General features: G+C 35.2%; 1 protein-coding gene across 3 annotated transcripts in view; it reads right to left on the bottom strand.

Moving 5' to 3' along the window:
- The window catches only part of LOC150101559 (uncharacterized), a 166,048-nt gene that overhangs the window by 76,943 nt on the left and 62,632 nt on the right, over positions 1-26,473 (bottom strand). The gene's annotated exons all lie outside the window — the stretch shown is intronic.

Raw genomic sequence — 26,473 nt, 5'->3', positions numbered from 1 at the left:
CATTTATTACAGAACTATTAAATTAAAAGGTGAACGATTTATTTTTTTATTACTATCATAAAAATAATCAATTATGATTTTTGTTCTCATTGTAGCACTGAATCTAAGTTTAAGAAATTGCCGTAAGAACTTAACAAATATATACGTATGCTTGTTTTTATCCTTATTTTACTCAAGTGTACGCAAATAATGATTTAACGGAATATTTTTACTTGGGCTACTTGCTTATTAGAGTCAGTTGACTTGACATCATATGAATGCAAGGATGGTAATATGGTTTGATTTTTCTTACCCTGTGTTTTCTTAGTGTCATTGGAAGAAATTGAGGTGTATGTTATACTCGACAAGAATTATATTCTTATTAAATCCTTTATCCAAGTGTGAGCAAACAGTTTCGTGTGAAGTATCTTTACGACTAGGCTACTTGTACAATATCTATTTATATATAGGCTGTTGACTTCACATCAGATATTCACGCACCAATTTTGTTTATTTATATTAGATAAAAAAATGTAATTCTTTGTTAAATATAATATAGTTTGTTATAATAAAGAATTTTTGGAATCTTTTTCAATAAAGGAATATTTTAGTAAAAAATTATAACACACCTTTTTATTATTTGCATCATATTAAGTAACCACGATAAATTTGGGGAGACAGTTAGTCGTGATTAAGCAGCAAAATCATGCAAGAAAAGTAACATATCAGAACCTCCTATGACTGATAGAGTAATTTTATTTATTTTTTTATTTTTTTTTCATGTTTATGCATCGGGCAGTTTATATTTCTAGTCACACGACATGTATGGAACAATTTTGTTTTCCTGTTAAACTCTGCTAACGTAACAATAGATGGAATTTGAAGAAAAGCTTACACAAATTCAAGACGTATCACCAAATGGAAAAGTTACAATCTTCTGGTGGTGGTGGTGCAACTTAAACCTCCCTTCTTTACTTGTCTTCTACCATCAATTTTGCTGTCATTTAAGAAATATTTCTGGCTATACATCTTTCCAAATAACAGATTTTTTTTCGTCATCTTCTTCCAATAATCCTTCTCCCCTTCCTGTTCGAAAATGAGACTTTGCTCATATTTATGGTTAATGCCCGTTTTTCCAGCAGTAAGATATACATATGTGACGTTATCTTGCATATCTACCAAGTTCGTCGTCTTAGTGTCATTAATCTTCACTCCGGTGTCTTATTTTTTATTTTTTATTTTTTAAGTTCCCGCATCACTCGGCCGTTCTACCTTATTGCCATCCCCCTTTTCCTTTTCGAAGAGGACAAAAGACTTGTGTTCCATTAATAATGTTCTTCTTCTATAGAAATGTCAGTGGAAGCAACGAGGAAACAAGACTCCTCACAGATCGGCACGCGCCAAAACAGCTTGAAACTCTGTTTATTTCATGGTTGCTTAGCTACCGACACGCACAAATCGCTTTTCCTACAGTCGACCACTGGCAGCTTTTTCTTTCTTTCTTTTTTTCTTTTTTTTTTTTTTTTCCCTCGTTTAAGGGAACTCGACACCTCCACTGGATTTGGATGACTTGAGATCACCCCAGGAAGTAATGATTTAATACAGGGGGCGCGCCCTGGCAGTGGATTCCTTTTCTTTAATAACTTCTTGCAGAAAAACTACGTCGGTTTTGTTGATTTGAAGGAATTCTAAATCTTTGTGGATTTCAGTGACAAATCCCTTTAAACAGATGATGGATTGACTATTTATAGAAATCACTGCGGATGCATTTAACGCATATATGTTAATTATTAGGTCCATTCGAATACGTATAACACTCTGTTGTACGTATTCAAATTATATGACGAATTTTGGTGAAATTTAGGCTTTGGTTACAATCGAACCATTTTCGTACAAGAATACAATAAAACAAAGTGGATTCTTGTATAGCAATGTTATTTAAGGTTAAAAATAAAAGCTGTTCTTGGCTTATTAGTCTATTTGTTTGCATTTTAACGTATAATTTTGTATTATTCTCTGAAATGTATTGGGGAATTTGATCATTAAAATAGTCCTTTAAATTAAAATTCAAAAGGAGTAGTTTAGTGAAACTCTTAATGATAGATTTGAATAAAAATTCATCGTTTCTGTAATTGTTAAATTCAGCACGTAATATATTAGAAACCATAAGAGGGTGAGGATTAATGTCCGCTGAAATTAAACTATTGAAGAAAAGTGCTTGTCATCAAATTCATGATATGTACCCTCTTGGGGCGGGGGGGGAACAGGAAAGATCTTCAATCACTGATGATATTGAACCTTTCTTTGACAGTTAATAAACGTAGTTAAAAATTGCAAAATTCGCATTAAACTGTGGAAGGAAAAATAAAGAAGTCCCAGAGATCCTTCAAGTTGTTATATGCTCTAAGAACTGCAAAGATTTAAACCATTTCTATGTAAATTCTCCCCCCCCCCTACACCGATCCACAAAAGGTTGTAGGCCTAACATACATTAAATACCACAGTAGACTAAGGTTTAGCTAACATGAAAACTCACAAGATACTTCAGGATTATTTTCCGTTATTTATTTCAAAAAGGGAGGATTTGCAATAAATACAATATAACTGCATTAATCACAGTAGGAATGAATTAATTCTCTTATTCGAGTTGGATAATATTTCTTTAAAGTTTTTGGTACTTTTAGACTACCAATCTTTTTTTTTCATCGGAATTGCCTTCAATTTCTCTTACAAAACTCGCACTGAATCTAAAGCAATTTCGACGTTTCCCTTTTGCTAGAATATACGGTGTATACGGTGCGTGTTTCCGGTGTGTGTTGAACACGTGTTTGAGTGGGAAAGGTGTGCACGAACTCATTTCACGTTCAAGAGATTCTTTTCACAACAACTGTTCCAACTTGGAGATTGCTCCAAGTTTCGCTACTGTAATTCATCAGCTTCATATGATGGAAGAGTTGTTTACAATTATGCAGATGTCTGCCAGTAACTTACAACTGGATTTGAAAGATGCTTTGGGAAAACATCATTAGTAATATAGTGGAACCAAAGTAATATTATAAACTAGTTTCGTGCTGCTGATGATAGCGGTCTTTGAGTTAATGATAATGTTATTCGTGTTACAGAAAACGCACACAATAGCCCAATAATAAAAGCCAATTACACAAAAAAAAAAAAATCACTCAAAGCCCTTTAAAAATAATTAAATTATCCTAAGAGAAAAGACAGCAAATAATCGCATTGTGGTAGATTGCTCACCCACGTGACAAACTACACAGGAAAATGTACATTTCCTCACGTGTATCAAACCTTTTGAATTAGCTTAGTCTCGCGCGAAACAGTCGCGCGCTCAATCTATTGCAGTCATTGTTGGAAACAGACTGCGCTGAATTAGCGCAAAGTGGGGTTGCACGCAATGTCTGTCTGTCTATTACTTGTTATATTGACTGATTGCTGGAGCACTTTCTTGTGTCAACATACGGTAGTCAGGTGTGACAAAAGAAGTAAACAAAAGAGTACGTTAAGTAGCGACCTCGGTCAGGAATCCTTGTGCGTCGTAGAACGTAATGAAAAAATAAATAAAATAATATAAAATCGCAATTAAACATAGCACTTCGATTAAAAGAGTGTAATTTTTTTTTTCTCGTATTGCTCTCCTGATCTCCTACAGAATCAATTGTGTGTAGTTTGATACTTTCTGCGCTGAATTGTTCACTGTAATTATCTTAATCCATTTTTAAAATACGAATCAAGATATTCTGATTCATCTCATAGAAATTTTAAACTTAAAATATGTTAATCAGTTACATATTTTAAATATACTATATTATTATTATTATTATTCCATCATTGTTAGAACTAAAGCTGACAAAAATATGGCATTGTTGAAATCGATTATCAATTGTTGTGGAAACTGACACTTTAAGTCATTGTTGAAACTGACCTATAAAAATATCACATTGTTGAAATCAGCCATTAATTGTTGTGGAAATTGACATTTAATCACGTGATTTATTATTTTAGGCTCAAATAGGCTGTTTAATTTCATTTTTTTTTATTTACACTATTTTTATTCCGATTTTTACGATAGTAGCGTTACTATTTTTCCTTTTTCATATTCAAGTTAACTATTTCTACGTACCCATTCATACGCTGCACACCATTTCTCTACACTTTCACCTGCAGTGCCAACAATATCCAATAAACGCGAGTCGTTCATCTTTGGATTCCATTTTCACAAACGTAATTAAACCGAACTCTTTTCAAAAAAAAAAAAAATTCTCATTTCTCTAATGATCGAACCATTTAAGAGAACGAATAGGAAATTTTTGTGCAATTAACTCCTTTGAAACCTTTGGGTATAGTGGATTCGTTGTGTTGCAAAGTGGAAGGTATTTACGATGGATTATGGGTAATTTCTATGTGTGAAGCCTAACACTGGACTAGGCAAGGGGGGTAATGGTAGCTTTCACGGTTAGCTGGAAGGGCTAATTGCCTTCATTAAGTGTAGCACTGACTTAGAAGATAATTACGAAGAGGGGAACAGACAGGAAAACCACAAGGTTTCTGAGATTTAAATAGTTCTCCGGATTAAGGCTCGCGACTTCATCTGCGCATGCGCTCTAGGAGTTTTCGAATTATTTGCATCTAACCGAGCATGTATTAATTAGCTTGGCAGCTCAGGTGTGTCATTCATTTCCAGTGTGATTCTTGCAAGATAGTTCTCTTTAATTCTCATGGCTGAACGATCTTTCTTCATTTATTACTTGAAGAAGAAAAAAAAAAAATAAGAAGAAGAAAAAGCCAATCTTTGAAAGACTTAAGGAGGTTACGTTTGCGGAGTTGAAGATAATTGGTGGATAACTCTTTCACTAATTAAGTTTGAAGTCGTTTTAATTAAGAGGAATATTACATTCTGTGTACTTTTCGTAGACTTCTTCTGAAAAATCGAGATATTTTAAGACGTTTATTTTCATCATAGAAAGATTACATTTTTTATTTTTTTATTTATTGAATAACAATCAATAGAATATACTGAAAGTGTTACAAACAGGGGAATTCCATCTGCTTGTCAACCTGCCCGTCATGGTTATATATTTTTTAATTGTTATATATTTATTTATCAATAACGTACTTATGTTGAGGTAATAGGCAGAGGTTATGGGCAGCTATATACGCCACCATCTAGGGAAATAACTATGAGCAAGGTGGTTTGCATTCCTTGCCGTACTATATCCTATGACTGTATCCGTGTGTGTGTGTGTTCACGGGGCCGGTTTGCCTGCTTCGGGGATGAGATGAAACCCTCCAAATAAACTGGGGGGGGAGGGGAGGAACCCTAACGTTCACGCCCAAGACCGGCTAACTTGGCTATGGCTGAGCAAGATCCTTAAACTTCTCACGTCGTAGACGGGAATCTAACCTTTTTCGCACCCATTTCTGTTTATGTGACCAAACCATCTGAGATTAGCTCTCTAATAACACATTCCTGAATGCTAAGAACAAGTTCGTTTCGAACATCTTCTCCTATCTGTGGTCTCCTGTCTAACTCAGCTCTCCGATCCATGGCATGCACATTGTCTTGTATACTTCCATATAAATTTATTCCGCTAACTTCCTACCATATCAGCTTTCCTAATTCTGCTGTGTATTTCCATATTTAATTTGCCATCTTCACTAAAACTTTTGCCTAAATATCTGTGCTCCGAGAACCTATACTTGTCGTATAGGTTCTCGGAGCACAGATACAGTGATGTTTTTAGTGTATGCATAATACACTAAAAACATCTACTTCACAGATAACGACTTCCATTGTTGTATTCACAAGTCGCAATGGATAAAATTAGGCGACTCATTGCTTAGTAGCAAAAAGCAACGCATGTTATATTTTCGTATCATAAAAAAAAAAAGAAAATCTGTGAAATGACACATCAGCTCGAACTATGGCTAAATCCTCAATTACTATTTCTTTGTAGTGATATTTATTCATTATAATAATAATAATAATAATAATAATAATAATAAAAGACTAATATTTTCACCCGGTAGTCAAAATTGTTTTCCACTTTTTGCCGACAATGTATCTAATCGTAGACAAAGCAGTCATCTTCAACCCAGAACCATTATGGTTCCAACAATGGCATTTAATCTTTTCAATAGGCCATTGATTCAGAGTAATATTCCAAATAATGGTTCCTGAATAATATAGTGTTTACATTAATATGCTTTCCTCATTAAATTTTTTCACGATCTTTTGTTTCATTCATTATTAACTAGTAGTCTAAACATGGAAGCTGATTTCTTTTATTTATTTATTATTTTTTTTTATGTCGATGTAATCAGTAATCTAAAGACTGGGAGATTAAAATTCAGAAAACTTACACTAGTCTAAAAATGATATTTTTTCAGGCCACTTCAAACCTCCAGTAAGCAGAGTGTGGTCTCATATCAGGTAATAAGTGAATACCTTTAATATTTATTGCCTTCGCTATTAGTACAATTATCATTCATCTTTAGTTTCGTCCCAAAATTAGTGAACTTCCTTCAATCAGCAATGTATGTTTCCAACTATTTCTGTAGATCTTTAATGATGATCTGGGAGGTGATCATTTATCCTTATTTGCTGCATTGTTTTGAGGATTTTATCTGCCTTCTGATTCTACGCATCAATTTCTATCATCTACGAAATGGAAATCAATCATAATCCATTTCTGGTGAGTCTCGTGTACATTTGTTTTATTTCGATAAAGTAGTTCCAAAATATGAAGATAGAGGGAGCCGTTAAAACATGTCAATACTCTTCTTATATGAAACAAAAAAGATGAAATTTCGTGAATGCATGTTCTTTTCTTGCAAAATATCGGTATATAGACTGGAAGAAGTAAATGAAAGTAGACGGTGGGATAGCCAGATATTATGTTTGGGAAGCAGAAACTACTTTGTCTATCACATCTGAAACAATTTCGCCTTGCTCTCATCTTCCGTGTTGCAGTTTTATGAGGTAGCTGATTACAGAAGGGGGGGGGGGGTGAGGGACAAATGGTATCTGCCAGGATGAGTAAATGGCTCAATCTACCCAAATGACAACTGGAATGAGGTTATTAAGGTTAGAGTAAAGCCGCAGTGTGAGTGATTTTCTTTTCTTTTCTTACTTTTTTTTTTCTTTTCCATTTCTTCTTTCTTTCTTTTAAAGAAGACCACTCGCATTTAAGTGGTAAATATCCGTTGATCGATATCGGCTGGAATGCACCTGGTGGCTTCAGACCCAAATTACTGTAAGCGTCAATAATAGCAAAGCTTGTAATGTCTGTCTGTCTTGGAAGTTTTATAATGGATTAAGAAAAAAAAAAAAAAACATTATATATATATATAATATATATATAATATATATATATTATATATATATATATATATTTTTTTTTTTTTTTTCTAAATTTATTAGAAAAAAAAGTACTGACATGTTTTAAAGCTCCCTCTATTTTCATATTTGGAAACTACTTTATCGAAATAAAATAAATGTAACCCACACAAACAATGAAAGCCTTTATATAAATACAATTGACCCTTGAACAAAGCGGGGGTTGAGGCACCCTCCCGCGTTGTTCGAAAATCCGCGTATAACTTTTGACTTCCCAAACAATTAACTGCTAATAGTCGAACTGTTGACCTTAAGCCTTACCGGAAACATAAACAGTCAATTAACACACATTTTATACGGTATGTATTATATCGTATTCTTACAATAAAGTAAGCTAGAGAAAATAATGTTATTACAGAAAATAATACGGAAGTGAAAATACATTTACGGTATTGTACTGGACTGTATTTATCGATACCGTAAGTTTACATCATCTGTTTACAAGATGAATTGTATGTCTCTCAGTACCTACGCATCGATATTATCTTGTATGATACAAATCACTATAGATGGTTTATGTATTATTAACACTAGACATCAAAAATGAAAAGATCACTTGGAAAAAAGAAATTCATATTTATTTACAGGTATAACGATTCATACATTGATAACGAAGAAGCAGCAATATGATTGCTTTATGGTAGCCCCGTGCAATCGACACGACTACTTCGTAATAGTCTAACCTATACATTAATGAATGAATGTTATAAAATTTTTATTTTATGCTAATTAATTTGACTGGTTAATAACAGTTATGATTTAACACTCTGCATCTTTAAGTTTGTTTACATTTCTCTCGACTGCGAATGGCCATGTACGGTCTGTAAGTGTTTGTGTGCGTAAGTTTTGATAAATTTTAACTTTTTTTATAATAGATTTATGTATATTTTGTGCATTCATAACATACCTAACGTTTTCCTAATTTTTTCGATATTTCTAAGCTACGCTGTTCGTCTGCGAGTTTTTTTTTTTTTTTCAAATTGTCGCAAATCTTAAAAAATTCTCCAGTATATTTATTGATAAAAAAAACAGCGTATAAGTGGATCCGCGCTCTTCAAGGGTTAACTTGTATATACAGGGTGTCCCAAAATTCACGCAAAATTTAAATTTAGCGCCATTTGTGCGGTAAAGTGTTGCCAACGAGTAAAAAAAAGACAGCGTGACAGCTGACAGTTCAGGGTTATTAAAAATGACCACATACAGCGAAGAGAGTTCGTTGAATGGATTATGGAACAACAACAAGTGAATGCTTATTTTTCGAACAAAATCATCTTCAGCGATGAGGCTCATTTTCATCTTGATGGCTTCGTTAATCGACAAAATTGTCGCATTTGGGGTCCAGAAAATCCACGAGTGATTGTTGAGAAACAAATGCATCCACAACGTGTCACTGTTCGATGCGGATTTTGGGCTGGAGGCATCATCGGTCCATTCTTCTTCGAAAATGCGGGTGGTAAGGCAATAAGAGTTAATGGTGCTCGCTATTGCGACATGATAATCCAGTTTTTTGTGCCTAAATTGCAAGATATGGATGTGGACGACATGTGGTTTCAACAAGACGGTGCCACATGCCATACAGCCCGAGAAACAATTCAATTACTGTATGAGTCATTTCCTGGTCGTGTAATTTCCCGTTTTGGTGATCAGAATTAACCGCCCAGATCATGTGACTTAACGCCGTTGGACTTTTTTCTTTGGGGTTTTTTGGAGTCTAAGGTTTATGCCAACAAGCCCACGACCACCCACGCCTTGAAGGAGGAAATTGAGCGCCGTATCAACGAAATTCAGCCACATTTATGCAAAACGGTCATGGAAAATTTCGACAAAAGAGTGCGTATGTGCCAGCAAAGCCGTGGAGGCCATTTACCCGATGTGCTATTCCATGCATAACCCTATACTGCATACTTTATGAATCAATAAGAAATTACAATTTTTAATTAAAAACCTGTGTTTTCTATCAAAATTACTTCTTGCGTGAATTTTGGGACACCCTGTAAACCTTCATTAGGAGCAGTTAGCCAGTATACCAAAAATTCAGAGAGATGATTTTTTTCCCCATCGAACAACTGACATTCTATTGTAGATGTTACATATTAAATTACACAAGTAGTTTGATAAATGTCTTTCTTATTTTTCTTTTTTCCCAGACTCTCACTTCCATCTTCTCCATCTTTCTTATTCTTCTTTCACCTTCTAATCAGCATTATTTATTCTCCATATTTCCTATCTCCATCCCTTCTGATCTTTTTCATCATCATCCTCTCTGTCTTTTGTATCTTTCCTATTTTTTTCTCCACCCTTCACCTTATATAAAGTTACTGTCTACATAAAAAAGGTGGAAAGAAGAATGCTAGGAAGACGATGAAAGATAAATACGCAGTTTTATCTTTTTAGCCACACGAATGTTTCTCATGACCTATTGTTATTGAAACACTTATTAAAATAAACCATATAACTCGACAAGTTTCGTAAGCCGTAGGAATTACATCGTCAAAGGAACATAGCTGTATAAAAGACTAGAAAAGATTAGTCACACATAGCAGATGTTTTCAAAATTATGGCACAGTCTTGAGAATTATGTGTCTGAACACATAAAATCTGTTCAGATACGGGCCACCAAGTAATTTATCAAGAAACAGAAATGCCATATATTTATCATAATTGTTTTATTACAATGTAATAAAAACCAAGGCTCAATCCTCCACCAAGTTTGGTTTACTTTCAGCAAATTTGGAAAGTTTTGAAAAAACGACCAGAGAGCTTATGAGAATACAATCCTCGGCATCGGAGTTGCCTTAGCTTGCACTACTTAAAAGAACATCCCCGTTTCCCAAATGCCGATACATTTGCCTTTTATTAGTGCTTTTTTTTTTATTATTTTTATTAAAGTTTCGATGGCCCGACAGTCGTTTCGAACTGTTGGTCGTCATCAGAGATCAGACAGAAACTTAAGAGGACAAAAATTCTCATTTAATACTAAAGGAATCCTGTGTCAGAGAATTTCATATATATATATATATATATATAATAATTCGCGTCGTCAGAATTCAAGGAGAACCGGCCTTCCTGAACTCGGAAGGGGGGGGGGTAGGCGCTAGGAGGAGTTTTCGAGTTTTGAAAACTCGAACCCCTTAAGAGTTTTCAAAATTCGAGTCATCAGAATTCAAGAACTGGCCTACCAGTCCAGAACTCAGGAGGATTGAGCGCCGTAGGCGCCAGGGGGGGGGACGGAACCCACTTTCGAGTTTTTAAAATTCGAGTCATCAGAATTCAATGAGAACCGGTCTACCAGTCCGGAACTCGGGAAGTTGGGCGCCGGGGAGGGAACCCCCTTTCGAGTCTTCAAAATTTGAGTCATCAGAATTCAAGGAGAACCAGCCTACCAGTCCGGAACTCGGGGGGGGGGGGATCCCCATAGTGTATATATATATATGTATGTAGAAAGTTTTTTTACCTTGGGTATAATATACGTTAAAGATACCAGGCTATTTTAATTATAAACCTGGTTTTAATCCATTTCCCAAGTAAGTCAAGTTTGCGCCTGCAAGTAGTGCAAGTCTGGGTAACTCGCACGTGGTGCAAGTCTTAGGCAACTCGTGGTATAGGTGGAATAAGCTCTGATCACTATTCTTAGTATTTACCCTTAATGCAAAACACATCTCCTCAAGGAGATGTATGATGCTACACATTAAAGGCAAGGTGCCACTACCCAGACCGGTTTCGACCTTTATTGAGGTCGAAATTTATTTACTGACCTTTATTTCGACCTTTACCGGTTTGGGTAGTGGCCCCTTGCCTTTAATGCGTAGCATCATACATCTCCTTGAGGAGATGTTTTTCATTAAGGGTAAATACTAAGAATAGTGATCAGAGCTTATTCCACCTTTACCACGAGTTGCTTAAGACTTGCACTACGCGCGGGTCATCCAGACTTGCACTACTTGCAGGAGCAAACTTGACTTACTACTCTGTTTGCTTACTTGGGAAATGGATTAAAACCAGGTTTATAATTAAAATAGCCTGGTATCTTTAACATATGAAGACCTTTAGAATTGCTTTCTGTAAATATAATAAAACTGTAAAATGTTAAACTAGAGGCTTTAATTTGTCATTAGTCAGATATTATAGTGGACGATATTATGGGTCTATCCATATTTTATAGGCAAATTGCAGTAAATTATCGAAACTTTTAAATTTTTCCACATTTGGTTATAAAACATAAATTCATCTATAATATACTCAAAAATACACTAATCTTTATTTATTTTTAAGTAACTTCATTTTGTTAAATTCAAAATTTGATTACGCACCTACCCAGAGTTCACTTATGATGAATTAAATTTTTTGACATGGGATTGCTATGCATATGGTGGAAAGAGACGAATCAATCGACCGTGACATGCGGTCGATTGGTTCATTAATGCCCTTGGAGGTAACGGATGGCAACAATGCAATGCTGTATCGATGAAGTTTAACTGAGGTTCGGCTGTTGCTGTTACCCCCTTGGGCGATGAGTTTTTGAGTTCGCTCTCTTAAGGTTTTTGCCTTAAGGGAGCACTATGACTCTCCGGAAAAGGTGTTCTCCGGCACGGCCCGCTGAGGGGCTTTGTCGGTGAATTATTTTCCTCGGAATTTGAGCGGTTCTGCTCAGTGGTCGGGGAGCCCGTCACTGAGTGGAACCAACGCTGAGATTAGGACGGTCTTTCGCCCACTATGGAGTGGCCTAGGGATCGTCCGTATTTTTGAGATTTCACCTTTACTTACATAGTCGGTGATTGATTTTATATGAGATGCCCATATAGGGTAACGGATGGCAATGCTGAACCAATGAAGTTTAACTGAGGTTCGGCTGTTACTGTTATCCTGGGTTAATGAGTTCGCTCTCTTAGGTTTTGCCCTAAGGGAGCACTTTGAGTCTCCGGGGAAAGTGTTCTCCGGCACGGCCCGCTGAGGGGTACTTGCCGGTGAATTATTTTCCTCGGAATATGAACGGTTCTGCTCAGTGGTCGGGGAGCCCGTCACTTAGTGGAACCAACGCTGAGATTAGGACGGTCTTTCGCCCACTATGGAGTGGCCTAGAGATCGTCCGTATTTTTGAGATTTCACCTTTACTTACATAGTCGGTGATTGATTCATTAATGCCCTTGGGAGTAATGGATGGCAACATTGCAATGCTGTACCAATGAAGTTTAACTGAGGCTCGGCTGTTGCTGTTACTCCCTTGGGCGATGAGTTTTTGAGTTCGTTCTCTTAAGGTTTTTGCCTTAAGGGAGCACTTTGAGTCTCCGGGGAAAGTGTTCTCCGGCACGGCCCGCTGAGGGGCTTTGTCGGTGAATGATTTTCTTCGGAATTTGAGCGGTTCTGCTCGGTGGTCGGGGAGCCCATCACTGAGTGGAACCAACGCTGAGATTAGGACGGTCTTTTGCCCACTATGGAGTGGCCTAGAGATCGTCCGTATTTTTGAGATGTCGCCTTTACTTACATAGTCGGTGATTGGTTCATTAATGCCCTTGGGGGTAACGGATGGCAACAATGCAATGCTGTACCAATGAAGTTTAACTGAGGTTCAGCTGTTGCTGTTACCTCCTTGGGCGGTGAGTTTTTGAGTTCGCTCTCTTAAGGTTTTTGCCTTAAGGGAGCACTTTGAGTCTCCGGGGAGAGTGTTCTCCGGCACGGCCCGCTGAGGGGCTTTGTCGGTGAATTATTTTCCTCGGAATATGAGCGGTTCTGCTCAGTGGTCGGGGAGCCCGTCACTGAGTGGAACCAATGCTGAGATTAGGACGGTCTTTCGCCCACTATGGAGTGGCCTAGAGATCGTCCGATTTTTTGAGATTTTACCCTTTACTTACTAATCAGGGTAACAAATGGCAATGCTGAACCAAGGAAGTAAACTGAGGTTCGGCTGTTGCTGTTATCCTGGGTGTGAGTTTTTGAGTTCGCTCCCTTAGGGTTTTTGCTTTATGGGAGCATTTGATTCTCCGGGGAAGGTGTTCTCCGGCACGGCCCGCTGAGGGGTTCTTGCCGGTGAATTATTTTCCTCGGAATTTGAGCGGTTCTGCTCAGTCGGGGAGCCCGTCACTGAGTGGAACCAACGCTGAGATATGGACGGTCTTTCGCCCACTATGGTGTGGCCTAGAGATCGTCCGATTTTTTGAGATTTTACCCTTTACTTACTAATCAGGGTAGCAAATGGCAATGCTGAACCAAGGAAGTTAACTAAGGTTCGGCTGTTGCTGTTATCCTGGGTGATGAGTTTTTGAGTTCGCTCTCTTAAGGTTTTTGCCTTAAGGGAGCACTTTGAGTCTCCGGGGAAGGTGTTCTCCGGCACGGCCCGCTGAGGGGTTCTTGCCGGTGAATTATTTTCCTCGGAATTTGAGCGGTTCTGCTCAGTCGGGGATCCTGTCATTGAGTGGAACCAACGCTGAGATATGGACGGTCTTTCGCCCACTATGGAGTGGCCTAGAGATCGTCCGATTTTTTGAGATTTTACCCCTTTACTTAAACAGAGGGTAACAAATGGCAATGCTGTAGCCAATGAAGTTTTAACTGAGGCTATTGCCATTATCCAGCCATGACTAGAGCGTTTAGCTCAATAACATCCCATCCACACAGTCCATCGCCCAGTTCTTTTAAGAACTTAAGCTATGGCATATTTAGCAGATGGTTCAATCACTATTGTTTTAGTGTTCTTCCAAGGCTTTTGTCATCGCAATTGTGGCTCTCCCCCTGAAAAGCGATAGAGGTAGTAAAATACTAAGCAACTCGTAGCAAAGATGGAACAAAAACCAAGCAATTCACCGCTTTCCAATAAAAAGTTTTTCAGCCGTGACGAAGTTCATTAGAAATTAAGGTGATAAGAATTTAGCCAAAAGGCTGAGATACGGAAAGCGTAGTACTCGTTCACGAAACAATATCGTACGTCCCCTTATTACATATATAATATAATAAAGTTAATATCAAACATTATTTCATTAATATTTAAATACAATATTGAAATTTTTTTCAAACAATACAAAAACAGAAATTAGGAAATATTTAATGAGAACGGAGATGTGCTTGCGATAACACATATCATTTCTTTTTATTCGCAAGAACAAAAAATTTCAGTATACTGGAATGAAAATGCCCCTGTATAGCGATAAATATCCCCTCCCCAACAGACACATTGATTGATTTATACTTAACTGTAATACTATATTGAAAACATCAGTGAGTCGTCATCGCCACCGCTTATCCATTAGGCCTATTTAGGAGGTGCGGAATCCAATCAGGAGTGGCGCAATTTTATTGCCAGGTACATCCTTCAAGTTACAACGTAAGGAACCACCTGAAAATCTATACTCTATTCTTCTTGTTGAATGATATAATTAGGGTACCTACAGAACATCTTGCACAGATATGCTAATTCTCTCCATTCAAATTCGTATGTAATTTTAATAAATTTTTAGACTTCAATGCGACATTAATTCTATCGCTTTTGTTAATCAACAAGTAGATATAATCCTCTCAAAATGCATTACACTTTATTCAGTAAATACAGTTATTTATTGAATAAACATGAATTAATCAACTATCTCATTAAAACCATAGAAACTGTTGCTTGAATTGAATGCTTAGAATGATAAGTCATTTGCAAGTTAAAAGAGAGAATTGATTAATTTCAACTCTATAAAATTTCATTTTATTTTCATCTTCCTAATCTGAATCGTGACTGTTTGTACATCAGCACGGTTTACGACCGGATATTTTTTTCTTTCGTTCGTTTTATGTGATCGATAACTAGGCTAGTGATATTCATCTCGTTCTTTTCCTAAAACTTGCCAAGGTAAAGTACGACATAACATGTTTATTGATTTGCACTGTATATATCCTGCTGTTGACATAGCCAAAGTTTCACCATATATTTAATACTGTCATTACACACATTTTATGATACTTAAATAGTTTCCTTAAGTCATCAGTCTTCAAATTTTTTTATCCTTTATCCGATGAAACATATCTAGGCGGAGATGTCACAATCCATTTAATTACAGTTGCTATCCCATGGTTGTATCCGATAAATGATTTGAAAATAATTTTCTCAGACCCAGTACTTATCTTGATCTTCAAAAAAAAAAAAGAACTGTTCCCCCCCCCAAAAAAAAAAACTTTTAGAAAGTCACCCACCAAGACGATCCTGTGTGTAAATAATTCCTAGATGCACCGAGACAAATGATAGGAGGACAGAAAAGTATCCCACAATTCATCATACCTGATCGACATTTTCCAGGAGTAAACACGGTTGAAAAGTATTCTAAAGGGGGCGCGGTACACAAATGAAGATGGATTTCCTAGAAACGCAAGGATAAGTCCCATCTTCTTTATAACAAGCAACTAAATGCCACTGGAATGCCATTAACTGTTGTCTCCAATAATTTTAAATTCCAACCAGCATCTAAATATTTAAAGATGAACTCCGCTAATGACATCTGACTCTTATTTCAATAATGTCTGGCATTCTGGAATCTAAGCGACGTTTTTTTTTTTTTCTTGATTTTTTTTTTTTTTATTCTTCGTTTCTCCCCCACTTTGAACGTGTACCATCTTTCAGCTTATATCGTTAAGTGGAATGATGACCTTAAAACCGTCCTGCATTCATTAGCAATTCATTATAAACGGGATGGAACTTCATCGCTCGTGAGTTCATTATCACTGGCACTTGCCTCTGGAAAAGTGCCAAACCAGAGCGTCGTTTTAGGTTTGGGATCTGTGGTCATACATCTTAAGAAGATGCAAATTCCGTAGACTTTTGTGGTATTGCTAATGCTAACTAATTATGGATAATAAACTTTGTATATTTTAGGTTATTACAGCTGCGGTAGAGATTTGGTTTAAAATAGGACGAAAAATTTAACTTAAAGTAGTGAGTAGATTGATAAAAAATAAATAATAAAATAAAATAAAAAGCATAACATTTTATATTATTCTCTCTCTCTCTCTCTCAAATACGCTATTCGTCAGAATTTTTTCAACATATCCTTCTTCTTTAAAATCATTTATGCTTTCATGCTTTGAAATGAGTTTTGTATGATGGACATTCCCGTTACGGGAAGTGCATTTGTTAAAAAGATTTGTTTATGGAACGCTGACCACTGATTCGACAGTAGACGGCTTACTTTTCGGTAAGATGAGCAAAATTCTACAGAAAGAAAAAATAAATACATGCCTCAGTGGCAGCAGTGACTTAGTCCAAAGCTATAGTAACCTAAACTCATCTATTGGGACAATCCATGAATCTCGGAAAGATCCTAATAGTAACCTAAAATCACTATTAGAACAATATATGAATTTCGGAAAGATCCTATAATTGTATATATCACCTATTACAGGGATGTTCAACCCGTCGATCGCGGAGCGATTTTTGGTCGATCTCTTGTGTATTCCTCCTTACTTACAAATTTAATTAAAACTGAAAACATAATATTTTATTTATCATTATTTTGTATTATTTTTAATTCGCTTTAAGTGTATTGCTATTGTTTATTTATTTTTCGTTAAAATTATCAAATCAGTAATTTTCTTATAAGTCCGGGTAATATATAATGTATAAGAAAATCAGTAATTTTCTTATAAATCCGGGTAAAATAAATGAATTAATTTGGATCAGGGGAAGTCAAACAGCGAGCCGAGTGAATACGATTATAAGCAAAGTGTAAAAACTCGATTGTAGCTTAAATATTAAATATTCCAAAGCACATTACATCGATTTTTTACTTCAGTTAAGTCCCATGTGAATATTGTAAAAAAAAATAAACTTTGTTTGTCTCGGTATAGTTTGTATTAGATGTTTTTGTAAATAACTCTTTTGAAGCTAACTGTATATACTGCTTTAATAAGAATATGTTAGAGTGTTAAAAACAAAGGCAATGTTTTTGTCACCGAAGCTGTACATGGCGGCATTAGAAGGATTGTTATTGAAACTTGTATGTATGAGAAAGGCTTGCAGGCTCTAGGTGTAAACATCTCCGAAATCAGTCAGAAAGAGTTCAAACAACTTTTCGATGGCCGGCAACTTACAATCAAAAGAAAGTGGAGGAGAACAAAAGGCGTGCCGAACATGAAACTTAAGATGAAAGACTCATATCTATTCTTTGGGAGTTGCTAAACTTCATACGAGGTTTCAGAAAAGGCCTAATAAAAAGGGACTGAAGCAAGCAGAAGGGGTCCCGGTTCCAGATTTGCTGTCAGAGAGGAGGCCGCTCGGTCCAGAGTCGCCGTCAGAGAGACTGCCCTGATTCACGCTGCTTGAGAGAGGAGTTTCATGCTTCCAGAAAGGAGCTTCTCGGTTCGAGACGTCGCTAGAGAGAGAGAGAGAGAGAGAGACTACTTCTAGGCTGCAAACAAGGTTTCAAATTGCCGAAAGGAAGAATTCCAATTGCCGGAGAAAAGTTTCCAGGCCAGGTTAATATCAGACATTCACCAGTGTGTTGCGTTTTCATTACAATTTGATGAATCAAACGACTTCACTGATATTGCTCAGTTAATGGTATTTATTCGCATGGTATTTCAAGATTATTCAAGTAAAGAACTTTTGAACATTATACCATTATTGGGAAGGATTAGGGGAGAAGGCATTTGATGAATTTGTAAAACAAGACAAACTTCCGCTTTTTAAACTTGTATCTATTACTACTGATGGTGCTCCTGCAATGATGGGTAATAAATCAGGCTTCATTTCATTATGTAAAAACGAATAAATATCCAGATTTTTTAACGTATCACTGTATTATTCACCAACAAGTACTGTGTAGTAAAAGATTAAACACAAAAGATGTTTTGGATATTACATTTAAAATTGTAAATTCTGTTCGAAGAAAAGCCTCATGATGATAGGGAACTTCTGTTGTACAATGATGTTCGCTGGCTCAGCAGAAGTCAATTTTTAGAAAGATTTCTTGTATTAATTAACGATATCAAAATTTTTCTTGATGAAAAAGGAGATATTTATTGAGTGATAAAAGATGGTTGTTCCCCTATAATTTTAGTACATTTCTGTACGAAATTAAGCAATTTAAATTTAGAGTTACAAGGTAGAGATAAAAATATAATTGACATGTTAAGTTCAATAAAAACTTTCCAACAATACTTACTTTTATTAAAGAAAAATATAAATGACCGCGAATTTAGACATCTCCCATATTTATTAAAAGTTTTTGAATAAAATCAAGAAATGCTTCCCTATGATTTAAAAGAATTTATTCGTGAAATAGAATTAGTTGAGGAAGAAATAAATTCAAGATTTAAAGATTTGAATAAAACTAAAATGATTGTATCTTTTATCAATAATCCATTTCAAGAAAACTTGAACATCACAGAAATTTCAAATAAAAATTAGTGGGCTGTTTAATACAAACCAAGCTGAAGTAGAACTTGAGATAATAAACATTCAGAATAGTTTACATTTAAAATCAATAAACAATGAAGTCATTTGAAAGTATGCACAGGAAAAATTCCCAATATTAACTGATATTGCGCGAAAATTTCTGTCGTGTATCGGATCGACATACTTGTCAGAATCCACTTTTTCAAATATGACCGTCATAAAAAATCAATTAAGAAACCAAATTACAAATGATCATTTGGATGACTGTCTTGCGATTGGCCACTTTTTCATATCAACTTGACTATGAAAATATTGCGAGGTCCAAACAATGCCAAATTTCACATAAACTTTTTTTTTTTGTTTTTAATCGACCAGCATTTCCTGTAACTTGTGATCAATCTGTTGTTTTTTCTAACTTTGGTTTTCCAAAATAGAGAAATAAATATTTTATTCCAATATATATATATATATATAGTATTAAAATAATTAAAAGTGATAAATAAATTTTTAAACATACAAATAAAGTTTTTAGTTGTGTATTTTTTTTTTAGTTGTTTATTTGTGCGTAATCAGATATCAGGTTGGAGGAACGTGATATCTATATCAGGTTGGAGGAACGTGATATCTATATAAGAGAATAGATCGCCGAATAACTTTTTTATAGAAAAGTAGCTCGCATAGTAAAAAAAGTTGAACATCATTAGAAGAACATATGAATCTCGAAAAGATCCTATAATTATGTAACACATTTGATTAAACTATTTCATTTTTTATTATTCTTCTTTTAAAATGGTGTCTTCTAGTTATATAAAAATGTCACAACTCTCTAAAACAAGAAATATAAAAGTATAAAATAAATACAAATAAATAAATTATATTATATTATTAAGATATTAAGTAAAACTTTAGAACAAAACATGTAGAATATATTTAATCCTTCTGACCGCTTAAAACCCATTTGCGTTTACCTAAATTAATCCAACAACACTTCCAGAAATGAATCCAATATAGATCGTTGTGAAATAAAAAAATAACGAAATTACAATATTTATTGTTCAGAAAAATAGAGTGGTATCATCAGAATGAATTTGTAGCCTTTTCATATTTATTAGATTACAGTATTCTAAGGTACAATAGGGTGATGAAACTATAGAACGTAGTTCAGCCGCAGCAATATTCTTTGCTAAAAGAGATTTTTCTTCCAGGAAAGTTTTTTTTTTAAATCTAAAATAGAAAAACAGTACTTTGACAAATATAAATCACATGATGGAAATAGGATTTTCTATCATTACCAAAAGTACATTTATAAAATTATGGAGATGATTCGTTAGTAGAGGTTCGGGGTAGTGGTTGAGACAGTTGTAGGTGTCCTCCCGCGATGAGTCTTCGGACTCCTTGGAGGCGTCAGGAATAATAATAATAATAATAATAATAAACCAAGTTACTTGTAACCTTTGGACCTAATATGTAAATCAATTTGGAATAGGAACTATTTGAAATTAAAGTGGAGCCATGAATGCTTCCTTTTCTTAGTTTATTCAAATAATTAGTTTTATTTGTTTTAGAAATAATAATTTTAATTATATTAAACTTAAACCTTTAATGAAATATTTTAATTTTTTCTAAATTTTTTGAAAATATACTAAAATGTTTCATACACTTGTCAAAATTTCATATGAAAATATTATGAATATAATTTCAAATAATTTAAAAACAATTTGAAGCAGAATTAATCGACCGTGAGATGCGGTGATTGATTCATTAATGCCCTTGGAGGTAATGGATGGCGATGCTGAACCAATGAAGTTTAACTGAAGTTCGGCTGTTGCTGTTACCCCCCTCGGGCGATGAGTTTCGAGAGTTTTTGAGTTCGCTCTCTTAAGATTTTTGCCTTAAGGGAGCATTTTGAGTCTCCGGGGAAAGTGTTCTCCGGCACGGCCCGCTGAGGGGCTTTGGCAGTGAATTATTTTGTTCGGAATTTGAGCGGTTCTGCTCGGGGGTGGGGGAGCCCGTCACGGAGTGGAACCAACGCTGAGATATCGACGGTCTTTCGCCCACTATGGAGTGGCCTAGAGATCGTCCGATTTTTTGAGATTTCACCTTTACTTACATAGTCGGTGATTAATTAATAATACCCTTGGAGGGTAATGGATGGCAATGCTGTAGCCAATGAAGTTCTGAGGCTCGGCTATTGATGTTACCCTCCTGCCATGATCAGAGCTTTTCAAATTCAAATAATTAGTTTTATTTGTTTTAGAAATAATTTTAATTATATTAAACTTAAACCTTTTATGAAATATTTTAATTTTTTCTAAATTTTTTGAAAATATACTAAAGTGTTTCATACACTTGTCAAAATTTCATACGAAAATATTATGAATATAATTTCAAATAATTTAAAAACAATTTGAAGCAGGAGAATTAATCGACCAAGAGATGCGGTGATTAATAATACCCTTGGAGGGTAATGGATGGCAATGCTGTAGCCAATGAAGTTCTAACTGATGCTCGGCTATTACTGTTACCCTCCTGCCATGATCAGAGCTTTAATAGCTCAATAACACCTTATCCCTACACTGTCCTCTACAGATAACGGGGAAGATGAAAAGCATTCTTGCATCGCCCCTTTAAGCCAGTCCTTATAAGGACTATAAAAACCATTTGATAAGAGGAGAGATAGAGTCGAAGAGTCCTTTTTAGCATTTCCAGGGTAACAAATGGCAATGCTGTAGCCAATGAAGTTTAAACTGAGGCTCGGTTATTGCCGTTACCCAGCCATAACTAGAGCTTTTAGCTGAATAACATCCCATCCACACAGATTTTCTTCATTCAGATGACGGGATAAAGAGTCAAGGACTCAGTCCATCGCCCAGTTCTTTTAAGAACTAAAAACAATTTGTGCGAGGTTGATCGACCGTGAGATGCGGTGATTAATACCCTGGGAGCGTAATGGATGGCAATGCTGTAGCTAATGAAGTTAGGCTCGGCTATTGCTGTTACCCTCCTGCCATGATCAGAGCTTTAATAGCTCAATAACACCTTATCCTTACACTGTCCTCTACAGATAACGGGGAATACGAAAAGCATTCTTGCTTCGCCCCTTTAAGCCAGTCCTTTTAAGGACTTAAAAACAATTTCTCCACAAGGATCCTTACTGGCACCGATACTGTTTTCCATATCCATATATATGATATCCCGCACAACCCACTGTCATCAATCAAAGCCCTATACGCTGATGATACAGCGATATTAGACAGATATTTAAAGCCGCACCTAGCCATCAAGAAACTACAGGAAAATTTATTGCTAATCGAACAGTATTTTGCCAAATGGCGATTCCAAGTGAATCTTCAGAAGAACGTAGCCGTGCTATTCTCCAGAAGGTTAATGCTTCCTAAAGGAGACATCCTCCTATTTAACACAAAAATTCCATGGCTAACTGAGATCAAATATCTTGGTGTACTATTAAACAGAAAATTGACTTTTAGCTCCCATATCAAGACTCTCTTGGTAAAAACATCAAAAACCATAGCCCAGCTCTATCCATTAATTAACAGGAACTGCAAGCTGAGCACCAGAATCAAACTACTCATATATAAATTGATGGTTCGTCTAATACTCACCTACGCTTCTCCGGCCTGGAGTCATACCGCTAATACTAATATTCTTAAGTTACAACGTGTGCAAAATAAATGTCTCAGAATGACCCCGAAAGCCCCATGGTTCGTACGAACTGTGCAACTTCATCGGGACACAAATGTCCCCAATATCTACACTCTCATGCAGACTATAGCAACAAATTCTTCTCAAAAGCATCTGTGCACCCGAACAAACTGATTCAACTGGCTGCAGATGGCACAACGGATTATTTCAAACATAAAAAACCAAAAGCCATCCTAAACTACAATACTAAGAACCAATCTCCAAGCCCACTCAGGGTGAGCAATTAGCTCATAAAGTTTTCTCCACTCACAGTTTCTCTCCAGATAGCGGGGAATATGAAAAGCATTTGCTTCACCCCTTAGTTCAGTAATGTTGTAAGTTGTTGTTTGTAAAAGTAATTTTATTATAATAAGAAAATCTAGTAAAATTATATATATATATATATATATATATTTTTTTTTTTTGTTATAAAAATAAAATTATCTGAAATTCTATTCATAATATTTTTCGTATGAAATTTTTGCAGGCGTGTGTGTGTATATATATATATGTATATATATATATATATATAAGCTTATATTTTTTTGCTTATTTTACATTATTTTGCTTATATATATATATATATGAAATGAAAAATGATGAAAAAAAACAAACATTAAATTCGTTAGGATCATAAGATTTTTATTTACATTTCACGGAGAGCACACATACATATAATGAATTTTAATAACTTAAAAAAAAAAACATTCATTTCAGTTGCTTGCTAAGGATTCTATATAAAAAAATTATGTTATTCGATATCAGTTTCTGACAATAAACGCGAAAGTTTTCGTGAGACTGTAATAGTAATGGTATTATCGTCATCGACTTCTGCCTCAACTTGTGGAATTATTCTTGTCATGTCTTGAACAAAAGTACCACTAGTTGCTTCAATAGTTTTAGGCATGAAACTCAATTATTAATCGCTGTGTTGATGCTTTATATAAGTCGCGATATAATTCTCTCTATGAAGACCTGAAAACTTCCCAGCACGTTCTGCATTTGAATCATGGCGGGCAAAATAATTGCCTAAATTACTGGCCACTTTAAGACCTTTTTAATTATATCAGCATAAAAGTAGGATTATCTTGATCATTATTATTAACTTCTTCTCTTTCAGGAGTCTTAGAAACAATCTCCACTATTTCGTCTTCGCTAAGAGGTTTATCAATTAACAATTCTTCGATATCTGCCGAAGTAAGATCATCGAATCCTTCTCCGCCAATTTCACATGCCAAACTTATTATATTGGGGAATTCTGCAGTATGATTGAGGGGAACAGGAACATTCTCTTTAACACATGTGGACCAAATAGCTTTCCAGCATGCATTCATAGTTTCTGGTCTCAATTCAGATAACGATAATCGAACCTGATCAATACAATCCATAATTGAAATTTTTTTTTCCCACACATCCATAACTGACAGTGTTTCATCATCATTTAACTTGTTCAAAACGTATTGAAATGTTCGTCTGACATTATGTTTTAAAAGTCGCAATTATACTCTGATCTAAAGGTTGTAGCAATGATGTGGTATTGGGCGGCAGAAAAAAAAAAATTGCACATTTGGGTGTTCTATGGCAGGATGACGGGGTGCATTATCAAGAATCAGAAGCAATTTAAATTCGAGACCCTTGTCATTCAAATAGCGTCTAACTTCTGGCATAAAATGTTTGTGGAACCATTCATTGAAAATATCAATGGTCACCCAAGCTTTTTTGTTGGCCATCCAATGAACTGACAATTTTTGAAAATCTACGCCTTTCATTGGGCGTGGTCTTAATGATCGATTTATGAGCAGTGGTTTTAACATCCGATCTCCTAAAGCGTTCGAACAAAATAGGAGTGTTATGCGATTCTTTGCTGCTTTCAACCCACCAACCGTTTTTTGCATTTTTGATACGTAAGTTCTGTTTGGCATTCTTTTCCAGAAAAGGCCGGTTTCATCCATATTCCAAACTTGTTCACGAGTGCAACCTCCATCTTCAATTATTTTTACAAGTTTTTGTGGAAATGCTTTAGCAGCTGTTTCATCAGCAGAAGCCGTTTCACCTTTAATTTTTATATTACGAAGAGCATGTCTTTTAATAAACTTAGCCTACCAACCATTGCTTGCATGAAATTCATATTTTTTCCTCGATTGAGATGAAGTATCTGGCTGCAGTTTTTTTAATCTGTTCATAAAATCTCAATGCTGATTGCTTGATGGAATTTCCGTCAACTGGCATTCTTTTTTGTACATTATCTTCTATCCACATCACAAAATCTTTTTCGGCCTTTTCTAGAACAACATCTCTTGTATATGATGATAATTTCGCACTCGATTTTGTACCAGAACATACCGCTTTTCTAATAGCCTCTTCATTTTTCTTTATAGATCTGACAGTTGATTCACAGACTTCAAAATGCTTACCCACAGCCGTCCCACCTCCCCCAGTTTGAAGACGATCTAAACTTTGAATTTTTATATCCAAAGAAACGGCTTTCTTTTTTTCTTTTTTTTTTTTTTTTTTTTTTGGTTATCGGCAACATCGTGTGAGGGCTGGATTAAAATCTTCGGTTAATGAAATTAAAGTTCGAAAATTACATATAGCTTATCATTTATTATTTCTTGGCAAAATTATTAATTTTATAACGCAATTTTTATTTTGATTTCACTTAAAAAATGCAAATGCAAAAAATGCGGTAACCATGTTGTCTACTCAAACACCAAATTCAAACTGCTAAGAACTGCTTTTTTTATGCGCAGTCAGTTATGTAAGTAATTCGGGGAATTCCCAATAAATGAAATTCGTAAGAATTTAGAATTTTCTTAATTGAAACGAGAATGCAATTCTACAAAATTCTCAGAATTTTCTAGAATTTAGAATTTTCTTAATTGAAACGAGAATGCAATTCTACAAAATTCTCAGAATTTTCTAGAATTTAGAATTTTCTTAATTGAAACGAGAATGCAATTCTACAAAATTCTCAGAATTTTCTAGAATTTAGAATTTTCTTAATTGAAACGAGAATGCAATTCTACAAAATTCTCAGAATTTTCTAGAATTTTCTTAATTGAAACGAGAATGCAATTCTACAAAATTCTCAGAATTTTCTAGAATTTAGAATTTTCTTAATTGAAACGAGAATGCAATTCTACAAAATTCTCAGAATTTTCTTGAATTACGGATTTTTTCCTAACTTAGACTTTAGGTTAGTCGCGTAAAAGTGCATAAAAATCGCGTAAAAAAATTATTTTTGATATCCCAATTCGCGTAAAAAAAATTCGCATAAAAAGAGGTTTAGGTATATATATATATATATATATATATATATATTGATTAAGCGGTGCAAAGCATCTTGATATTAAATAAGAAATAAATAATACATTTAATTTTATTTTATGTTATTAGACGAAGATATCAGAATGACAGCACTTTTTTGATGCTTGTAATTCACCATTTGTTGCATAACTTTTGAGACATTTTTAACACATCCATGAGTAAAGGGAAAGAGTTCACAGAGCGAAGTGTAATTAGTTTTCAACAATAATCGCATAATTTTTCAATCCATTTTCTCTCCCAGCTTAAAATTCAAAAGGTGAGAGACGGAATGAGTTCTAAGTAACTTCTCCTGTTGTGCTCGTCTTTTGAACGTTCCAACCGTAAATTTGTCTTACTTGATTCTCAGATATCTCAGGCCGTTGACCTCGAGCGCTGAAGCGTACAACGAAGTTCCTCGCAAAGTGAAGCGTTGGGGAAATCCCATTAAAGATGTAAAACCTATGTAGATTACCTTCCTATTGGTCTTCTAGAAACCACAATAAAAATAAGATGAAGCCATCTTCTGGGAATCCCTTCTTTTGTACAAGCCGGTTTCTTTCACAAAAGTGTCTTGCAACGTTTTCCGGCTGTTTTATTTACACCAAACCGTGTGCGTCGCTCTTGTTCCGCAACTATTTGGAACGAAAAACATCCCTTTAGTAGTGCTGGGAGGGAGGGAATGAAGCGAATAATATGTTAAATGATTTATA

The sequence above is a fragment of the Typopeltis vanoorti genome, chromosome 11, assembly GCF_054136105.1.
Source record: "Typopeltis vanoorti isolate ZY-2024b chromosome 11, IOZ_Tvanoo_1.0, whole genome shotgun sequence".
Classification (NCBI taxonomy): domain Eukaryota; kingdom Metazoa; phylum Arthropoda; class Arachnida; order Uropygi; family Thelyphonidae; genus Typopeltis; species Typopeltis vanoorti.
Note: the sequence above shows the minus strand (reverse complement) of the source record. Positions and strands in the feature narration are given on the sequence as shown.